The sequence below is a fragment of the Dermacentor andersoni genome, chromosome 7 (assembly GCF_023375885.2).
Source record: "Dermacentor andersoni chromosome 7, qqDerAnde1_hic_scaffold, whole genome shotgun sequence".
Classification (NCBI taxonomy): Eukaryota; Metazoa; Arthropoda; class Arachnida; order Ixodida; family Ixodidae; genus Dermacentor; species Dermacentor andersoni.
Genome location: NC_092820.1, coordinates 78,900,037 through 78,919,928, shown reverse-complemented (window position 1 = coordinate 78,919,928; position 19,892 = coordinate 78,900,037). Strand labels below are relative to the sequence as shown.

Genomic DNA, 19,892 nt, shown 5'->3' with positions numbered 1-19,892 from the left:
GTATTTTCTCATTGTGTATAACTTTCAAGCAAAAAGGCTCCAAGTAAATTGCGAAGAGAAGTGACGAAGCCAGGCATCCTTGTTTTATGCTTCTACATAAGTTAATGTTACCAGAGAGTTGTTTATTCACTAATAAGTTCGTGCTACACCCTTCGTAAGACAGTTTTATGCCTTCTAATATAATGTTTCCAACATTCACGTGCTCTAGAATAGAAAAGAGCACACTGTGCACAACACGGTCGAAGGCCTTCTCCATGTCTAGTTGCATCATAGCAACTCTTCCTTCCCAGGCATCACAACACTCCAGAATACTTCTTGCCACATGTATGTTATTAAGTATCGACCGGCCTCTTATGCCACAAGTTTGGTGTGGGCCTACTATTGATGTCATCACTGATTGCAACCTTCTTGCTAACACCTTCATGAATATCTTATAATCTACATTGGATAAAGTTATGGGGCGATACGACCGTACTGAGAGCAGCTTTACAGGGTCATCGCATTTCTGGATCAGCACTGTATGGGTTTTTCGGAAAGAAGGCGGCATGTATTTTACTTTATAAGCCTCGGCTAGAACACGGTGTAAAATAGCTGCTAGTTGATGGTTAAATGCCTTGTAGAAAGCTGCCCCTAGGCCATCAGGTCCGGGCGCCTTTCCAGGTTTGAGTTCATCAATTGCGGTTTCGATCTCATTCAACGTAATCGGTTCCTCGAGGACTATCTTGACGTCATCATCTAGCCTCGGCATTAAAGGCAAGTATTCGCTATCAAAGCCGGCTTCTACCGCTCCTTTGCAGCTTAACAACTCTCTGTAGTGCTCGAAGAAGGCACGCTGTATTGTCTTACTATCGCTACTACGCACGTTGCCGTATTCAATTTCTTTTAATTCATTTTGCGATGCGTATCTTTTCTCTTCGCTCAAAGCGCGTCTTGTGGGCGTTTCCCCGAGCCACAAATGCTTTGAGCGCGCACGTATCACTGACCCCCTATATCTCTTTACATCAATGATTTCAAGCACATTTTTTATATTCCTTATCTCTGTTGACAAATCTTCTGGCTGTGTGCATTTTATCGACAGCAATACGTTAAGCTTATTTCGTAATTCATTTTCTTTTCTTTTTTCATTGTAGCGTAACACAGATGCTCTTTCAATGGCTGTTATTTTAAATTCCTGTTTAAACTGTTCCCACATCGCTATAAACCCCGCCGATTCACTAGCAAGCATCTCTCGTATACGTTCTTCTATAAACGCGAGAAAGGTTGCGTCGTCCAGAAGATTGACGTTGAATTTCCATAAGTACCAATTGATAGGTGTAGGTGAATGATAGGTGTAACGTTAAGGGATAAGAAAAGAGCAGATTGGGTGAGGGAACAAACGCGAGTTAATGACATCTTAGTTGAAATCAAGAAAAAGAAATGGGCATGGGCAGGACATGTAATGAGGAGGGATGATAACCGATGGTCATTAAGGTTTACGGACTGGATCCCAAGGGAAGGGAAGCGTAGCAGGGGGCGGCAGAAAGTTAGGTGGGCGGATGAGATTAAGAAGTTTGCAGGGACAGCATGGCCGCAATTAGTACATGACCGGGGTTGTTGGAGAAGTATGGGAGAGGCCTTTGCCCTGCAGTGGGCGTAACCAGGCTGATGATGATGATGATGATGAAGTACCAATTAAAAGGGCGGTTTTCTTTTCTCTTGCCGAGCGAGAACATTACAAGACTGTGGTCGCTGAAGGATACGTGCCTCACGTCATAGCTTCTACACAACGGAACCAGTCTCGCTGATATAGAAGCTCGATCTAATCTCGCGTGACTGCCCCGTTGGAAATGCGTAAACACAGTATGCTTTCCACTGCAAAACACCGCACCAACATCTTCTAATTCACGCTCTCGGGTTGCTGCGAGCAAGAAACCTGCACTTTGATCGCGTACGAGCAAGTTGTTATTCCGGTCGTCAGAAAAAACAAACACAATTGAAGTCTCCCAGCAAGATAATATAGCGCTCAGATTTCAAATAGACATCAAGTTTTCCAAATAAGTCACGGCGTTCTCTTTCATTATTTGGGGCGTATATGCAAATTACCCACCACTCCGAATCCCAGAGCGAAAAGTCACACACAATCATTCGACCTTCATCACAAACAAATACAGATTGCGGAACAATTTCTAAAGATGTCCGCAACAACAAAACACACCCACCGGAACTGCCGACAGCATGGGAAACGCACGCACTGTACCGCGCTCTAAATGTTTCAACCATTCGGTCGGTGCGCTCTTCACTTTCAATTTTTGTTTCCTGTAGAGCGACTATGTCTAAATCATTTTCTTGGAATAACCGGCTGACCTGGTACTGCCGCCTTTTCGCGCCCAGGCCACGGACATTGAGCGTACCAATGCGTAGCGCTATTACAGATTTCGAAGCCATTTCCCTTTTTTTTTTTAGAAGAAGAAAAACAAGCATACTAGTTCAAGCGAACCCATACATCCTGCCATTTCTCGGAACGCGCACAATACTTTCTAGGCAAAAGCGATCGAACTTTACGATTGTGCTCTGCAGTCCGTCCCTCACCTCGCATACAGGCATTGCTGGACGACGCCCTCGTTATTAACGGGGCGCCTTCGGTACAGTCGGACTGGAATCCGGCGGAATGTGAGGCTTTGGTTTGAAGGAAGGACGGCGGTACGAACTTTCTTTCCTGGGCGGCTCCTGTGCCTTCCCGCTGCCCCCTTCGTCACCTTCGGAAACTTGCGTGCGTGGGCGTTTCGCAGACGAACTGCTCGCGACGTCCATGTCTTCTTGGTCGCTACTCGGCGAGGCTTGAGTGGTGTCAGAGACGTGTTTGACGGCGCACGTTGGCGTAGCGGTAACCTGTCGTACAGGTGCTACCTCACTGTTGTCGCTTCCAACACGTTTCACAATTTCCTTCTCGGACGTTTCAACAGCTGCCGACGTAGGTTGTCTGTCCTTGATTCCCGCAGCCTCCGCCGCGTGAGCCTCGTCCATGATGTGCTCGGTGGGGTCCTCCCGGCTCCTTTGGCTTGCTACGCTTGCGTAGGTTTTAGCGCACTGGTTATCGTCATGTCCGAACCGCCGACAGAGCTTGCACCGTGGGACACGGCAGTCTCGGCGAATGTGCCCTGTTCGCTGACACCGCAGGCAAAGCGGCGGTCTCCCCGGTGCCACCACAAGGGCCGTAATGCCAGACACTCGTAGCTGGTGTGGCAAGTCGTCCAAAGTCACGCCACCCTTCAGCTGCAGATTCACCGTCCGTGTTGAGGAGCCCTTATCGCCGAGTCCTGGTACACGCCATTGCTCTCTGCAAACGTCCGTCACTGTTCTGTACGGCGCAAGAGCAGCGCGCACGTCTTCATCTTGTATGTGGTAAAGCAGCCAATAGAGCCTTAGGCGGAGAGTATGGGTGCTCGGATCTATCACGAGGCAGCGGTGATTCTTCACAGTCACATCAGTTACGCCGAGCAACTTCTTCATTCCTTCCGCAGTCTTGAAGATCACCGCCCACACGTGGTTATTCTGAAACGCCCCCAAGGCAACTACCTCGGGGAGCAGTTCCAGACGATTCAAAGTATCTTGGAAGTCCTCAGCTCGAAACGGCCTGGCTTTAACGCTGCCGTGATGAAAAACAGTATTTAAAACAGATGAACCTGATGGCAGTTGTGGCAAAATAACATCATAGTCCGTAGAATCCTGTGCATCCGTCCTGTTACCGCGGCCCTGCTGGGCCGCATTCGCCGCTCCAAGGGAGCTCGACATTACACGACCGTACACTACGGTGGCCGGAAGTGGAATCCCCAGACCACGCCGGAACGGAGTAACACGCTGCGAAAGTTGACTTCAATCAATGCGAATGCTCTGCTATGGTACCTAATATTCGCAAAAGCAAGTAAAAGATTGTGGAAAGGTCTCACCGAGATTTGAACTCGGATCGCTGGATTCAAAGTGCTGACCATTACACCATGAGACCATATCAAAATTTTCCGACGCCGGGAATCGAACCCGGGCCTCCTGGGTGAGAGCCAGGTATCCTAGCCACTTGACCACGCCGGAACGGAGTAACACGCTGCGAAAGTTGACTTCAATCAGTGCGAATGCTCTGCTATGGCATCTAATATACGTCAAAGCAGCTAAAAAATTGCGGGAAGGTCTCACCGAGATTTGAACTCGGATCTCTGGAATCAAAGTCCAAGGTGCTGACCATTACACCATGAGACCATATCCAAATTTTCCGACGCCGGGAATCGAACCCGGGCCTCCTGGGTGAGAGCCAGGTATCCTAACCACTAGACCACGCCGGAACGGAGTAACACGCTGCGAAAGTTGACTTCAATCAGTGCGAATGCTCTGCTATGGCATCTAATACACGTCAAAGCAGCTAAAAAATTGCGGGAAGGTCTCACCGAGATTTGAACTCGGATCGCTGGAATCAAAGTCCAAAGTGCTGACCATTACACCATGAGACCATATCCAAATTTTCCGACGGCGGCAATCGAACCCGGGCCTCCTGGGTGAGAGCCAGGTATCCTAACCACTAGACCACGCCGGAACGGAGTAACACGCTGCGAAAGTTGACTTCAATCAGTGCGAATGCTCTGCTATGGCATCTAATATACGTCAAAGCAGCTAAAAAATTGCGGAAAGGTCTCACCAAGATTTGAACTCGTATCGCTGGATTCAAAGTCCAAAGTGCTGACCATTACACCATGAGACCATATCCAAATTTTCCGACGCCGGGAATCGAACCCGGGCCTTCTGGGTGAGAGCCAGGTATCCTAACCACTAGACCACGCCGGAACGGAGTAACACGTTGCGAAAGTTGACTTCAATCAGTGCGAATGCTCTGCTATGGCATCTAATATACGTCAAAGCAGCTAAGAAATTGCGGAAAGGTCTCACCAAGATTTGAACTCGTATCGCTGGATTCAAAGTCCAAAGTGCTGACCATTACACCATGAGACCATATCCAAATTTTCCGACGCCGGGAATCGAACCCGGGCCTTCTGGGTGAGAGCCAGGTATCCTAACCACTAGACCACGCCGGAACGGAGTAACACGCTGCGAAAGTTGACTTCAATCAGTGCGAATGCTCTGCTATGGCATCTAATATACGTCAAAGCAGCTAAAAAATTGCGGAGAGGTCTCACCGAGATTTAAACTCGGATCGCTGGATTCAAAGTCCAAAGTGCTGACCATTACACCATGAGACCATAACCATATTTTCCGACGCCGGGAATCGAACCCGGGCCTTCTGGGTGAGAGCCAGGTATCCTAGCCACTAGACCACGCCGGAACGGAGTAGCACGCTGCGAAAGTTGACTTCAATCAGTGCGAATGCTCTGCTATGGCATCTAATATACGTCAAAGCAGCTAAAAAATTGCGGAAAGGTCTCACCGGGATTTGAACCCGCATCGCTGGATTCAAAGTCCAAAGTGCTGACCATTACACCATGAGACCACTTTTTTTTTTTTTTTTTTCTTTATTGCCAATCCTCGACATGTCACCACAACACACATTCCTTAAATGATATACACAGAAACGAAAGAAAAAGACAAAAAGGAAATAATGAATACAAAAACGGAACAAGAAACAGTAATATACACATTCGTTGCCGTCCGCTACTGTGGCATGACATTGTCGTCTTAAAATTCCTTGAGCGCTGTCAGGGGTTCAACCCTCGGCAGCCACTCAGGAACAGGCTGTTGCAACTTCTGCACTTCTACATATTTTTGCATACATTCTCGAAAGTATAAACGCGCCGGTCGGGCATCCGGGTCACAATGGTAGCCCGCCATTCTTGCGCGCCATAAACAGTGGAGGCCTGTTAGCATGATAAGGTCGTACGGGAATCCTTCGTCATCATTAACTGCCAGAAACCTGATTCCGTGTGGATCTATCGGTAACTCCTTTTTCAAAGTCCTTTGCAACACGTCCCAGAAGAAAACCCCCTCCCAACAGTGGATGAAGACATGATCTATGCTTTCCGGTTTTTTACAAATGAGGCAGTGGGTTCCCCACGGCATGTAGAACCCACGTTGTTCCAGGAAAATTTTAACAGATAAGGTACCGGTATGTAATTTAAAGAAGAAAGATTTCGTGGCTGGTTGAACTGGCATCATCTTCACCCTTTTCAAGACGTCTAGGCCTGGGCCTCCACTGTACACGGCTCTGTACATGGGTACAAGCAATACACTATCACACAAATCACGGTATAACTTTTTCCGTTTTGCATTCCACAAATATTCACTTGAAAAACGAACACGCAAAAAAGAAACACTATCAACTATTTCCCGAAAGAACCCACGGACAGATCCTGGCATTATTTCGGTACCTACTACAAACTCGGGAAGTGATCTTGAAAGCCTCATTTGGATCACCGTGCGCAGAAATGGGTCGTTTGTATCTCGAAAGAAGAAGAATCTATTCACCAGTTGACGCAAGAAAAGGTGCGCCAACCCCAGACCACCATCCTTCACGCGTCGGAAGAGATTATCTCGGCTGCATCGCTCCCAGCTCGATGCCCACACGAACACAGCGAACACGCGGTGCAGTTTCTGCACATTAATCCGAGAGCACTGTAGGACCTGCATCACGTACCAGATCTTTGTCACGAGAAACGTGTTGCACGCTGTAGCTCGCGCGAACATGGACAAGTGAACGGCGTTCCATCGGTCGGCTTTTTCTTTTACTTCTTTTGTTCGCTCCTTCCAGTATTCGCTACTGTCCTTGTAGGCATCAAGGGGTGCGCCAAGGTACTTAACTGGCGTCGTGACCCAGGTTACGTTGGAAAAGTGGTCTGGTGTGGACGCCCATTCCCCGTGCCAAAACCCCAAACATTTCTGCCAGTTCACGAAGCTATTAGTGGCATTACCAAACTGTCTGACGATACTCACTGCGTTCAATACACTTTGCGTATCTTTACAACATACAGCCACATCGTCAGCATATGCCAATAACTTCACCTCTGCTGCTTGGAGGCAAAATCCCTTAATGTATTCATTTTCAATGATGGCCTGACATAGCGTTTCTATGTAAACACAAAACAGGAGTGGGCTGAGTGGACAACCCTGGCGAACGGAGCGCTTCACGTTAATGGGGGCCCCCAGCATTTGATTAATTATAAGTCTCGTATAGCAACTCCGGTACGCCATGGTCACCCCCTCAGTGATTATGTGGCCAAAATTAACATGTTGAAGGATGGTGAGCAATATCTCGTGAGAAACACAGTCAAATGCTTTCTCCAAGTCTAGCTGGAGGATCGCAACTGCCTCACACATGGCATCACAACACTCCAGCACACACTTCAACTTATGAATGTTAGTAAAGATGGTTCTTCCGCGAATTCCACACGTCTGGTGTGGGCCGACTACATCCTTAATGACTGACTGCATACGCCGTGCCAACACCTTCATCAATATTTTGTAGTCGCAATTAGTAAGCGCAATGGGTCTGTATGATGAAAGTTGCTTGAGCTTTTCGGTGTCTTCTGTTTTCGGTATTAGTACGGTATGGGACTGGCCAAAGGATGGTGGAAGTATTTTCAGTTCGTATGCTTCGTTGTAAACGGCGGTTAAGATATGAGCTAGGTGGCCTTTAAAAGATTTGTACCAGGCGGCACAAAGACCGTCTGGACCTGGCGACTTGCCAGGATTCAGGTCTTCGATGGCCTTCATCACTTCATGTTCTGTTAATGGTCGTTCTAAGGTTTCTTTAACTTCAGACGACAGCTGTGGCATTCGTTGCAAAAATAAATTATTGAAATCGTGCATGTTGACAGGCCTGAATGCAAAAAGTTTTTTGTAATGCTCAAGGAACGCATGCCCTATGTTATTGTTATCGGTTAATACCACCCCTTCATATTCAATGGCCTCAATCTGCTTACGTCTGGAATGTTTTTTTTCTAGTCCCATCGCTCTTTTCGTTGGCGTTTCCCCGCATGTTAGTCTTTCTGCTCTAGCACGCACGAGTGCGCCTCGATAGCGTTCTTCGTCGAACACTTCGAGCTTTTTCTTGACAGCGCGCATATCGTCTTGATAAGCGCCCGGTTGCTTGCATTCCAGCGTCGCCAATTTTGCCAGCAATGTTTTTAAATCCTTTTCACTGGCCTTTTCTTCATAACGCAGTACGCTACTTCTTTCAATTGCTTTCATTTTGATGGTTTGCTTCAACAACTCCCATTCCTCGCCAAACTTTATAGAACTATCCGTTGCAAAAGAATTCAGAGCAGCCACTACCTTTTCATTAAAAGTTTCATCTCGTAGCAGCTCAGAATTCATTTTCCACAGTTCCCAAACGAATTTGTTTCGTTCTTTCTTGCTGCCTACCCTGCATTTTACCAGGCAGTGATCCGAGAATGATATGGCTGTAACTGCATAGCACTGGCATTTTTCTACCAAATCGTATGATAGATAGATCCGGTCTAATCGTGCGTGACTTGTGCCCTGAAAGTGAGTGTACATCACGTCTCGGTCAGCCCGAAAACACTCAGCGACATCTTCTAATTCGAACTCATGTATAATTTGTGCGAGGATATCGCTGCTTTTGTCATAAACTACGCGTCGCGTAGACCTATCCTCAGCATTCAATACGCAGTTGAAATCCCCTACACAGGCTATTGTTTTTTGCACAGAGAAGTGATGCTTTAGGTTCAAAAAGAAAGTTGCCCTCTCTTGCACTGTATTAGGTGCATAAATGCACAACACGCGCCATTTGACATCGCAATAACTGAAATCACAAACGACAAGTCGACCGGAAGTGCACGAGAAGTAACCGTCAATAACCAGTCCTGGAAGCTTCCTCACGAACAATACACATCCCGCCGAAGTCCCTAAGGCGTGGCTCACTACCGTATAGTAGTTGTACGTGAACCTTTGCACCATGCTCCCGGTCTCCTCCTCGCCGTCTACCTTGGTTTCTTGCACGGCTAAAACGTCGAGGTCGTGGTCCACTAGTAGTCTGTAAACCTGACTCTGTTTCTTTTTGGCGGCCAGACCTCGAACGTTTAGCGTGCCGAGGCTAAGCGACGGGTTGGTAGCCATTACTGATTTAAACGGGAGGGGAGAAGGCCCGGAGCATGGTGCTCACCTTAACGTCTAGCTGACCGCTAGACGCCTCCGTGGCCATCCGGTGGCCGTCGTCCGAGTTCGTTTTTGGTCGGCTTCGGGGTGAGCCTGCGGTCAGCCTCCAAGTTCGGCTTAGGCTTGATGGTGGAGCGCCTTCCGGGTAGCGTCTTAGCGGGTGGTGGCTCGGAGTCACCGCCGGCCTTTCCGTCGACTTTCTCCTCGTGCTGCAGGGATCTCTTGACCGGTGCCGAGACGGATTCGACGCGGGCGCTAGCATGGGTCGCGTTGTCGTCCGCCTCTGCCTGCGTTGCATCCGTAGCTCGCTGGTGGCTCTCATTTTCTTGCGGGGCCGTCTGCACGCTCTCGACTGTAGCTGCTGGTTCCTTAGGGGGAGGGATATTATTCCTTCCTGCTTCGGCCTGCTTGGTCGTCGCGCTCGTTTCTGCCGCCACGTTGCTGTTTCCAGCACCCTTGGCCGCTTCCTCCGCCTCGGTCACGTCCATCATATGTTCTGATGCCGACGGCTCGCTCTGCGCCGAGCCCGCGGCTACTGCGTAAGAGCGTACACAGTCCGCGTCGTTGTGTCCAAAAAGCCTGCACCGGGAACAACGGGGAACCTTGCATTCTCGTCGAACGTGGCCAGAGCCCCGGCAGCGTAGGCACTGCATGGGGCGACCTGGGGCTACCACCAGCGCAAGCTCGCCGGCGACGCGGATCTGGTGGGGCAGGTCGTCAACTTTCATTCCGGCTTTCAGCTGCAGCAGCACTGCTCGGGTCGTCGAGCCCTTGTCGGAAACGCCATCCACTCGCCAGCGCTCCCGGGTCACTTCCGTCACTTTGCCGAAGGAGGCCAGCGCGGTCTTGACGTCTTCGTCGTCCACCCCATGCAGAAGCCAGTGGATACGAAGCTTCACCTGTTGTTCCTTGGGGTCGATGACCAGGCAGCGACGCCCCTTCACCTGTAGCTCCTTCAGGGCAGCCAGCTTTTCGGCAGCCTCGGCTGTCTTCATCGTCACCGCCCATACATGGTTGATTTGGTATGCTCCAAGGGCGACGACGCCAGAGAGCATACCAACAGCTTGAAGCGCGTCCCGGAAATCTTCCACACGGAACGGGCGAACACGAGCGTCGCCGTGCAAAAAAACTGTATTTAAAACAATGCGTCCTGTAGGTAGCCGAGGCAAAATAATCTGGAAATCCTTATCTTCCTCCGTCGAAAGCCTGTTGCCGCGGCTAACAGCCGCATATGCCGCTCCATTGGAGCCCATGATCCTACGATCCGTTTAGCTCGGGAGCCGGAAGCAGAATCTACACCATGAGACCACAACCAAATTTTCCGACGCCTGGAATCGAACCCGGGCCTCCTGGGTGAGAGCCAGGTATCCTAGCCACTAGACCACGCCGGATTTTTTTTTTCTTTATTGCCTGTTTACATCATACAGAAACAACAGAAGGATCTCAAAAACTTTTGAAATTGATCAACTCATCAAACAGTGTAACCCAATCAGGTGTTTCTGGCTGGGCTCGGTACAGCTCTCGCATATACGCTACATGTTCAATAAAATTTTCCTTTACAGGCCGAGCGTTAGTGTCGGCATGTCTTACCGACATTCGGGTTTTCCATATACTATGGAGGCTGAGTATCATTATCATGTCGTAGGGAATGTCGCCGTGATTCTCGACTGGTAAGTATCGGATTCCATGTGGTGTAATAGGTAAGTCCTTTTTGATAGTTCGCTGAAGGATGTCCCAGTGAAATATGGGATCCCAGCATTCAATAAATACATGTTCTATTGTCTCTGGTTTTTGGCACAGTATGCAGTTGACTGTCCACGGTACAACCATTCCTTTATCTTGTAGCCACGTTTTTACAGGTAGAGTGTTTGTATGGAGTTTGAAGAAAAAGGATGTTAAATGCGGTCGTATCGGCATTCCTTTAACCCGTTTTAAGACGTCTTGTTCACAGCCTCCAGTGTATATCCTTCTGTACACTGGCAGAGGTAACATAACATCCAGCAAATCCTTGTAGAGCTTTTTCTTTTTTCTATGGAAAACCTTACTTTAAGCATGCGAAAGGCTACAACAACCTCGCGCCAATAACCTTTTATACGGTGCATCGCAGTCTTGTTAGTAGAGACGATGAATTCAGGTAGTGCATTATGTAAAAAAACTTGCATAACTGTACGCAGAAATGGGTCACACTGATCTCTTAAAAACATAAAAAGCGACACAATCTGTCTGATAAACAGGTGCGACAGACCAAGACCACCTTTTCTGACGAACAAAAACAGGTTAGTTCGACTCGTTCGTTCCCAACATCCTCCCCAAATAAACACTGCAAAGACTCTATTAATTTTTCGTACGTTAGTACGCGACATAAACAATACTTGCATAACATACCATAACTTGGCAACTAAGAATAGATTGCAAGTAGTTGCACGGGCAAGCATTGACAAATTTCGACCTTGCCATCCCTGCGTCTTCTCTTTCAAGCGTTCTGTTTCCTCGTTCCAATACAGTTCGGTGTCTTCATAACATTGTAATGGGACACCTAAGTACGCTGTTGGCATTGCTGTCCATTGGATGCCAGCAAATAATTCAGGCTTCTCGCTCCACTCTCCATGCCAGAAACCTACGGTCTTCTCCCAATTTATCTTGCAGCCAGATTCCTTGCAAAACTCGCCAGTCAACCTAACCACCTCTTTGATACTTTCGGCATCTTTGCAAAAGACAGCAATGTCATCAGCGTATGCGAGGACCTTGACTTCCGCCGTTTCAAGCATAAAACCGCGTACACTTTGACTATTAATTAAACTCAAGCAGAAAGGTTCCAAGTAAATATCAAAAAGTAATGAGGAAATTGCACATCCCTGCCTCACACTGGAGAGAAGCTGGATTGGTTCACTTAACTTCTTGTTTATAATGATGCGTGTGCTGCACTCTGTGTAGGCCATTTTTACTCCTTCTAATATCAGTCCGCCGACATTAACATATTCTAATATTGAAAATAGTACTTCATGTGACACATTGTCAAACGCTTTCTCCAAATCTAGTTGCAACACTGCAACCCGACATGAGAGAGCATCACAGCACTCAAGAACACAGCGAGCTACATGTGTATTGGTGGAAATTGTCCTGCCCTTGATTCCACATGTTTGATGCGGTCCCACTAGTCGCGTTACAACACTTTGAAGTCTCTTTGCTAACACTTTCGTGAATATTTTGTAATCACAGTTCGTGAGGCTTATTGGTCGATAAGACTTTACTGACATCAGTTTAATCGGATCCTCGCACTTAGGGATTAGCACTGTATGAGCCGTTCGGAACGATGGCGGCATTCGCTGTGTTGCATACATTTCCTTGAAGACATTATGCAATAATTGGCTGAGCTGACATTTGAAAGCCTTGTAAAAAGGCGCACCTAAACCATCAGGCCCGGGAGCCTTTCCTGCACCAAGTCCATCTATAGCGTCTTCAATTTCTCGCAATGTGATTGGAAATTCCAGGCTTGCTTTGATGTCATCTTCTAGACGTGGCATAAGATGAAGAAAATCTCGCTCAAACCCTTCTATTATTTTTTTCTTGTTCCCAAGCAGTTCACGATAATAATCTACGAATGCTCGCTCTATCATTGTGGGTTCGGAAGTTTCCTCGTTTTGATATATTATTGCTTGTATTTCATTTTTTGTCGCATATCTCTTCTCGTCACTTAGCGCCCGTTTAGTAGGCGTTTCCCCATTCCACAATCGTTCCGCTCGCGCTCGTACCATGGCTCCCTTGTATCGTTCTTGGTCGATAAGTTCCAGCTTACTTTTTGTTTCCTTTATCTGCTTCATGCAAGATCCAGCGCTCTGACATTCTGTAGACATGAGCAATTCTAGTTCGCTTGTTAATTCTTTTTCTTCTTGTTTTTCCTTGCGGCGCAGCGCAGTAGCTTTTTCTATCGCTTTTCTCTTAACGTCAGTTTTGAGAGTTTCCCATGTTCCAATACAGTGATTAGTTTGCGCTGTCATAGAGGAATTAATCATTTCACTTATATCTCTAATAAAGCTTTCATCATCTAGCAGTTTGGTATTAAACTTCCAAAGATCCCAATTAAATTTCGTTTCTTTTCGTTTTTGCCCTAAATCAAACGTCACTAGACTATGATCAGAAAAGGATACATGTTTAATCTCGTAACTTTGACACGATGGCACGAGCTGCATTGCAATATAAGCTCGGTCTAATCGCGCATGACTTTCACCTTGATAGTGCGTATAAACGGAAGCTTTGCCTGTCGATAACAGAATACCGACATCTTCCAATTCATAATCATTCACAAGTATGTTTAAAAACTGTGCGCTCGTATCCCTTCGTTTCATTTGATTAGCTCGGTCTTGTGCTCTGCACACACAGTTGAAATCCCCCGTCAATATAAGGTATCGCTCGCACTTCAAGTATTCTTCTAGCTGTTGAAAAAAAATTCTACGTGCACATTCATCATTAGGAGCATACACGCACAAAATGCGCCACTTAAAGCCAGAAAAAGAACAATCAAGTATGACAAATCGGCCAGTTCCACATATAATAACTTGTTCCTCTACAATACCAGCACTGTTACGGATAAAGACTGCGCATCCTCCAGAAGTTCCAACCGCATGACACACGCAGACGTTATACATTGCTCTAAATGGTTGCACCATGCGGTCCGTCTGTTCCTGGCCTTCCACCTTTGTCTCTTGCACGGCGACAATATCTAAATCATTTTCTTGAAAAAGCCGGCTTAATTGGTACTGGCGTCTCCTGCTCGCCAAACCGCGAACGTTTAAAGTGCCTGGACGAAGGGGCTTCTTAAGGTTAAGTGTCATGGTTAATCTGAAACAGGTGGACCGCATGGAGTTTACCTCGATCTTTTATGTTGCCACTCGGTCGATTCTTTCCGGCGACGGGCAACGTCGCGTCCAGCCAGCAGTTCTCGGGTCGATGCCGCTGTGGCTCTGTTGCTAGGGGACCTCACGCCATGGTAGGTGCTCGGTGTTCGTAAGTGGTGGAATCGCTGCTCTATGCGTTGACCCTCGTTGTTACGAGGGCTTATTTCCCTCAGTTTTCCAGTCAGGAGGGAGGCTGGGTTTCGGTTTGAAGCTGGGTCGTCTGCCCAATTGAAGGCCGGTCTTCACGACTGTCTTGGTGGGCGGTTCTTCTCCGCTACTTGCACTGGGCTTGCCCATTTCGCTGCCTGCATCGTCGCGCGGTCTCTTGGTAGAAGCACCTGGCTCAAGTTCCATTGGCTGTGCGTCCGCTTCTGCTTCCGCACCCAACGCTGCTTCTACGGGTTTGACTTTGTCCGTCTCTTCTGTTTCCCCCGTCACAGGGGCTCCGTTTGTCTGGGCTGTGGTGTTATCAGCAAAAACACCTTTCAACGCGTCGGTAGGGGCAACTTTTTGATTTGCGCTCTTTGTGTCGGCCTGCTTTCGCCCACCAGCGGCTTCTTCGGCGTCTGCTTCATCCATGATGAGCTCTGCATCCGCGTCCTTCTTTGCTTTTCCTGTGATGCTCGCATATGTGGTCACGCAGTCTAGGCCCGTGTGGCCGAAGCGCCTACACTGGGAACAGCGAGGCACACGGCAGTCACGTCGAATGTGGCCAGTGGTGTTGCAACGGAGGCATAATGGTGCTCGGTTGGGCACAACAACTAGGGCGAGTTCGCTTCCTACACGCAACTGGTGGGGTAGGTCGTCGATAGTGACTCCGGCTCCAAGTTTCATGGCCACTATAGGCGGGTTGTCGATGCTCTTTCCGTGATACCACGTACGCGCCATTTTCCCTTCGTTACTTCCGTAACCTTTCCATACGGAGCCAAGGCCGCACGTACTTCATCGTCGCTGACCCCGTAAAGAAGCCAGTGCAGTTTCAGTCGTAAGCCTTGGTCGTTTGGGTTGACTACCAGGCACCGGCGACTCTTCACTCGGAATTCCCCTTTTGACAACATTTTCTTCGTTGCTTCAGCGCTCTTGAATGTCACGGCCCAAACGTGATTCCTCCTGTACGCCCCCAAAGCGATAACGTCCGAAAGTGCTCCAAGATTTTCCAAGGCATCGCGAAAATCTTCCACTCGGTATGGGCGCGCTCGTAAATCCGCATGAAGAAAAATGGTATCCGTAACAACCTGACCTGTTGGCAGTTGAGGCAATACAACTTGGTAGTCCTGGTCGACTGAACCAAAAGACCTGTTTCCGCGGCTTGAAAGGGCCGCTGAATCCGCTCCTTGGGAGCCCATATTACCCACGTCCGCACACAACGGTGGCCGGAAGTGGAATGCACTAGACCACGCCGGAACGGAGTAACACGCTGTACAAGTTGGCTTCAATCAGTGCGAATGCTCTGCTATGGCATCAAAAATATTCGCCAAAGCAAGCAAAAAATTGTGGGAATGTCTCACCGAGATTTGAACTCGGATCGCTGGATTCAAATTTCTGACCATTACACCATGAGACCATATTCAAATTTTCCGACGCCGAGAATCGAACCCGGGCCTCCTGAGTGAGAGCCAGGTATCCTAGCCACTAGACCACGCCGGAACGGAGTAACCCGCTGCGCAAGTTGGCTTCAATCAGTGCGAATGCTCTGCTATGGCATCTAAAATATTCGCCAAAGCAAGCAAAAAATTGTGGGAAGGTCTCACCGAGATTTGAACTCGGATCGCTGGATTCAAAGTTCTGACCATTACACCATGAGACCATATCCAAATTTTCCGACGCCGGGAATCAAACCCGGGCCTCCTGGGTGAGAGCCATGTATCCTAGCCACTAGACCACGCCGGAACGGAGTAACACGCTGCGCAAGTTGGCTTCAATCAGTGCGAACGCTCTGCTATGGTACCTAAAATATTCGTCAAAGCAAGTAAAGAATTGTGGGAAGGTCTCACCGAGATTTGAACTCGGATCGCTGGATTCAAAGTCGAAAGTGCTGACTGTTACACCATGAGACCATATCCAAATTTTCCGACGCCGGGAATCGAACCCGGGCCTCCTGGGTGAGAGCCAGGTATCCTAGCCACTAGACCACGCCGGAACGGAGTAACACGCTGCGCAAGTTGGCTTCAATCAGTGCGAACGCTCTGCTATGGTACCTAAAATATTCGTCAAAGCAAGTAAAAAATTGTGGGAAGGTCTCACCGAGATTTGAACTCGGATAGCTGGATTCAAAGTCGAAAGTGCTGACCGTTACACCATGAGACCATATCCAAATTTTCCGACGCCGGGAATCGAACCCGGGCCTCCTGGGTGAGAGCCAGGTATCCTAGCCACTAGACCACGCCGGTTTTTTTTTTTTTATTATTGCCTGTTAGCGATACAATACGAAAAAAAAAACGTGGAATGACTCAATTCACAATTTTGAAATGAAAGGAAAACCACATTCACAATAAAATGAGGCGATAAAAACACCGGCTGTATTACACATTATACAGCTTGGTTAAAGGTATTTTGTTGTCGTGAGGTGATCAAAGATCCATAGCCATTCTGGGGGCTCGCATAAAGATCTATATGCGTCACGTACATATACAATATTTTCAACAAAATACTCTTTTGCTGGTCGTGCAACTTGGTCTGCATTTCTGACCGCCATTCGCGTCCTCCAGAGACTGTGCATGCACAACAACATTATTAGGTCGTACGGCACCATCTCTGTTTGCTCAACAGGCAGAAACCTTATCCCGAAAGGCGTTAATGGCAAATCTTTTTTGAGAGTTCTCTGTAGGATGTCCCATAAGAATATGGAATCCCAGCAATTCAAGAAAGTATGCTCTATTGTCTCTGGCTTTTTACAAATGATGCAGTTGACGCTCCCAGGTACAAAGATACCTTTTTCCTGGAGCCAAGGTTTGACAGGTAGTGTGCCGCAGTGTAACATAAAGAAGAAAGTTTTTGTAGAAGCCTTCACAGGGAAACATTTTACACGTTTCAGCACATTCCGCTCTTGTCCTAAATGATATGCTGAACGATAAATCGGTGTAGGGCACATGACATAAATAAGGTCCTTCTAAAGCTTCTTTCTGGAAACATCTGAAAAATGCGCTCTCAGAAAACGGACACTATCCACAACTTCACGCATAAATCCTTTCACAGCTACATTACGAAGCGTGTGTGACGTAACAATAAAATCAGGCAATGCATCACACAATCGCAGTTGAATAACAGTGCGCAAGAACGCGTCACTTTGGTCGCGAAAAAACACAAATCTCGACACGACCTGTTTCAAGAACAAATGAGATAAACCTACACCTCCATTCCCCACCGCATGAAATACGTTTACACGACTCATCCTTTCCCAACCAGATGCCCACATAAAAACAGCAAATATTCTGTGCAATTTCTGCACACAAATTCTTGACATACACAACACTTGTAACATATAAAACACTTTCGCTACCAAAAACAAGTTACACACCGTCGCACGGGTGAAAATAGACATACTTCGTCCGCCCCACTTTGATGTCTGCGCTTTCATTTTTTCAGTTGGCCCTGCCCACTGGCTCGTTGCATCTGTATAATATTGAAGCGGAACACCAAGGTAGCTGGATGGCACAGTTGTGAACTTTATGCTTTCATAGCATTCTGGCTTATCTTCCCATTCTCCGTGCCAGAAACCTAAACACTTCTGCCAGTTTATGGCACTGCCAGTAAAGCTACAAAATTCTTTGGCATCTTTTACTGCTTCTTTAATGCTTGTTTTGTCTCCACAAAAAATTGCAATGTCATCTGCGTAAGACAAGATTTTAATTTCATGCGTGAAGAAACGGAAACCTCGTATATTCTGGTTGTTCTGCACTTTAAGACAAAAAGGTTCCAAGAACATTGCAAATAATAATGCTGAAATCGGATCTCCCTGTTTTACACCAGTTACAACTGATATTCGATCACTTAATGTCTTATTATTAGATTGGTAGTACAATCAGTGTAAGCCATTTTTACCCCATCTAGGACCACCTTGCCAACGTTAGTATATTCCAGTAATCTAAAGACCGCCTCGTGCGCTACCATATCAAAGGCTTTCTCAAGGTCCAGCTGTACCATCGCCACGTTCCCGCATACCATGTCACAGCACTCCAGTACACTTCGAGCTGTATGAACATTCGTGAAAATTGTCCTCCCCTTTATGCCACATGTTTGGTGTTTACCAACTACCAATGTTATTACACTTTGCAGTCCTTTAGCTAACACTTTCATGAATATCCTGTAATCAACATTTGCAAGGCTTATCGGTCGATATGCTTCCACTGAAAGTAATTTCGAGGGGTCATCTGTTTTAGGTATTAGTACAATATGGCTTGTTTTAAAAGATGGAGGCATTCCACGGCTGTCATACGCTTCATTAATAACATGGTAGAGTATTTCAGCCAATTCCTGTTTAAAAGCTTTGTAGAATGACGCGCCAAGGCCATCAGGCCCAGGCGACTTTCCTACACTTAACTCTTTTATTGCTGTTTCGATTTCATTGACACTAATGGGAGCTTCCAGTGTATTTTTCGCATCGTCGTCCAACCTCGGCATTAGTGGCATAAATTCTGTAAAGAAACCTTCGTGTACAGGTGTCTTACACCCCAGCAAACCCGTGTATCTTTCAACAAATGCTTTCTGGATCACATTTTGATCAGTCGTGACTTCATCACGATAGCAAATTCTTTTGATTTCGTTCTTTGCACCGTAGCATCTTTCGTCTCCCAGTGCACGCTTGGTTGGGGTTTCCCCCAGCCAGAGCCGTTCAGCCCGCGCTCTTATCACGGCCCCTCTATATTTTTCAGCTTCCATGGCTTCCATCTTTCTTTTAACTTCTTTAATCTCTTTTGCGAACAGCCCAGGTATTGTGGTTTCAGCATTTAAAAGATAGTCCAGAGTATTTCGCAGTTCTTTTTCTTCCTGTTTAGATTTGTGCCGCAGTGCGCATGCTCTATCAATTGCAGTAATTTTAACATCAATTTTAAATTGTTCCCACAACGCACCAATCCTGTCAGACTTATCAGAGTTAACAGCTTCAATTCTTTCTGTCACTGCCCGCATAAAAGTTTCATCATGTAGCAGCTTTTCGTTAAGCTTCCAAAGATTCCAATTAAACTGTGAAGTTTTTCGTTTCGTGCCTATTTCAAACATGACCAGGCTATGGTCGCTGAAGCTTACATGCTTTACCATGTATTTGAAGCATAATGGCATAAGGCTTGCTGAAATGTATGCGCGATCTAACCTGGCATGACTCGCACCTTGGAAATGCGTATACTGCACACAGTTACCACGGAGTACATCCCCCACATCAAACATATATTTTTCTTGTGTAACTGCGTTCAATAGATCAGCGCTCAAATCTCCAATAGGTACATTTTTGACTGTGTCCTCAGGCAAGCATACACAGTTAAAATCACCAAGAAGCACAACTTTCCTTTCACAAGACAAAAACGGTTCAACATACTCGAAGAAAACCTTGCGCTCCCTCTCTCTATTCGGGGCGTAGATGCACAAAAGACGCCACTCAGCTTCATTAAAAGAAAAATCACACAGGACTAGCCGACCATTTTCACTGGTGAGGACTGCTTCCTCTAATATTCCGATACTATTGCGCAAAAAAAGGGCACATCCTCCGGACTTGCCAGCAGCATGACACACACAAACGTTATATCTTGCTTTAAAGGTCACGACCATCCGGTCTGTTGCTTCCTGACTCTCGATTTTTGTCTCCTGAATAGCCAAAATATCTATGTCATTATCGAGCATTAGGCGACTAACTTGCACTTGCCGTCGTCTTGCTGTCAATCCCCGTACATTCAACATTGCAATACGAAGTGCAGA

The 19,892-nt window shown here is 47.1% G+C and overlaps 17 non-coding genes across 17 annotated transcripts; all 17 read right to left on the bottom strand.

The window, feature by feature from the left end:
• Positions 1-3,993: 3,993 nt before the first annotated feature.
• On the bottom strand, positions 3,994-4,065 carry TRNAE-CUC (transfer RNA glutamic acid (anticodon CUC)). Its single transcript has one exon. It is a non-coding gene; the product is annotated as a tRNA-Glu (tRNA).
• Positions 4,066-4,158: 93 nt separating this feature from the next.
• On the bottom strand, positions 4,159-4,230 carry TRNAQ-UUG (transfer RNA glutamine (anticodon UUG)). The gene has a single exon. It is a non-coding gene; the product is annotated as a tRNA-Gln (tRNA).
• Positions 4,231-4,241: 11 nt separating this feature from the next.
• TRNAE-CUC (transfer RNA glutamic acid (anticodon CUC)) lies at positions 4,242-4,313 on the bottom strand. The gene has a single exon. It is a non-coding gene; the product is annotated as a tRNA-Glu (tRNA).
• Positions 4,314-4,406: 93 nt separating this feature from the next.
• On the bottom strand, positions 4,407-4,478 carry TRNAQ-UUG (transfer RNA glutamine (anticodon UUG)). Its single transcript has one exon. It is a non-coding gene; the product is annotated as a tRNA-Gln (tRNA).
• Positions 4,479-4,489: 11 nt separating this feature from the next.
• On the bottom strand, positions 4,490-4,561 carry TRNAE-CUC (transfer RNA glutamic acid (anticodon CUC)). The gene has a single exon. It is a non-coding gene; the product is annotated as a tRNA-Glu (tRNA).
• Positions 4,562-4,654: 93 nt separating this feature from the next.
• TRNAQ-UUG (transfer RNA glutamine (anticodon UUG)) lies at positions 4,655-4,726 on the bottom strand. Its single transcript has one exon. It is a non-coding gene; the product is annotated as a tRNA-Gln (tRNA).
• An 11-nt stretch (positions 4,727-4,737) lies between these two features.
• Positions 4,738-4,809, bottom strand: TRNAE-CUC (transfer RNA glutamic acid (anticodon CUC)). Its single transcript has one exon. It is a non-coding gene; the product is annotated as a tRNA-Glu (tRNA).
• Positions 4,810-4,902: 93 nt separating this feature from the next.
• Positions 4,903-4,974, bottom strand: TRNAQ-UUG (transfer RNA glutamine (anticodon UUG)). Its single transcript has one exon. It is a non-coding gene; the product is annotated as a tRNA-Gln (tRNA).
• Positions 4,975-4,985: 11 nt separating this feature from the next.
• On the bottom strand, positions 4,986-5,057 carry TRNAE-CUC (transfer RNA glutamic acid (anticodon CUC)). Its single transcript has one exon. It is a non-coding gene; the product is annotated as a tRNA-Glu (tRNA).
• Positions 5,058-5,150: 93 nt separating this feature from the next.
• On the bottom strand, positions 5,151-5,222 carry TRNAQ-UUG (transfer RNA glutamine (anticodon UUG)). Its single transcript has one exon. It is a non-coding gene; the product is annotated as a tRNA-Gln (tRNA).
• An 11-nt stretch (positions 5,223-5,233) lies between these two features.
• On the bottom strand, positions 5,234-5,305 carry TRNAE-CUC (transfer RNA glutamic acid (anticodon CUC)). Its single transcript has one exon. It is a non-coding gene; the product is annotated as a tRNA-Glu (tRNA).
• A 93-nt stretch (positions 5,306-5,398) lies between these two features.
• Positions 5,399-5,470, bottom strand: TRNAQ-UUG (transfer RNA glutamine (anticodon UUG)). The gene has a single exon. It is a non-coding gene; the product is annotated as a tRNA-Gln (tRNA).
• Positions 5,471-10,409: 4,939 nt separating this feature from the next.
• TRNAE-CUC (transfer RNA glutamic acid (anticodon CUC)) lies at positions 10,410-10,481 on the bottom strand. Its single transcript has one exon. It is a non-coding gene; the product is annotated as a tRNA-Glu (tRNA).
• Positions 10,482-15,560: 5,079 nt separating this feature from the next.
• On the bottom strand, positions 15,561-15,632 carry TRNAE-CUC (transfer RNA glutamic acid (anticodon CUC)). Its single transcript has one exon. It is a non-coding gene; the product is annotated as a tRNA-Glu (tRNA).
• A 171-nt stretch (positions 15,633-15,803) lies between these two features.
• Positions 15,804-15,875, bottom strand: TRNAE-CUC (transfer RNA glutamic acid (anticodon CUC)). Its single transcript has one exon. It is a non-coding gene; the product is annotated as a tRNA-Glu (tRNA).
• Positions 15,876-16,053: 178 nt separating this feature from the next.
• On the bottom strand, positions 16,054-16,125 carry TRNAE-CUC (transfer RNA glutamic acid (anticodon CUC)). The gene has a single exon. It is a non-coding gene; the product is annotated as a tRNA-Glu (tRNA).
• A 178-nt stretch (positions 16,126-16,303) lies between these two features.
• Positions 16,304-16,375, bottom strand: TRNAE-CUC (transfer RNA glutamic acid (anticodon CUC)). Its single transcript has one exon. It is a non-coding gene; the product is annotated as a tRNA-Glu (tRNA).
• Between the last annotated feature and the right edge of the window lie 3,517 nt (positions 16,376-19,892).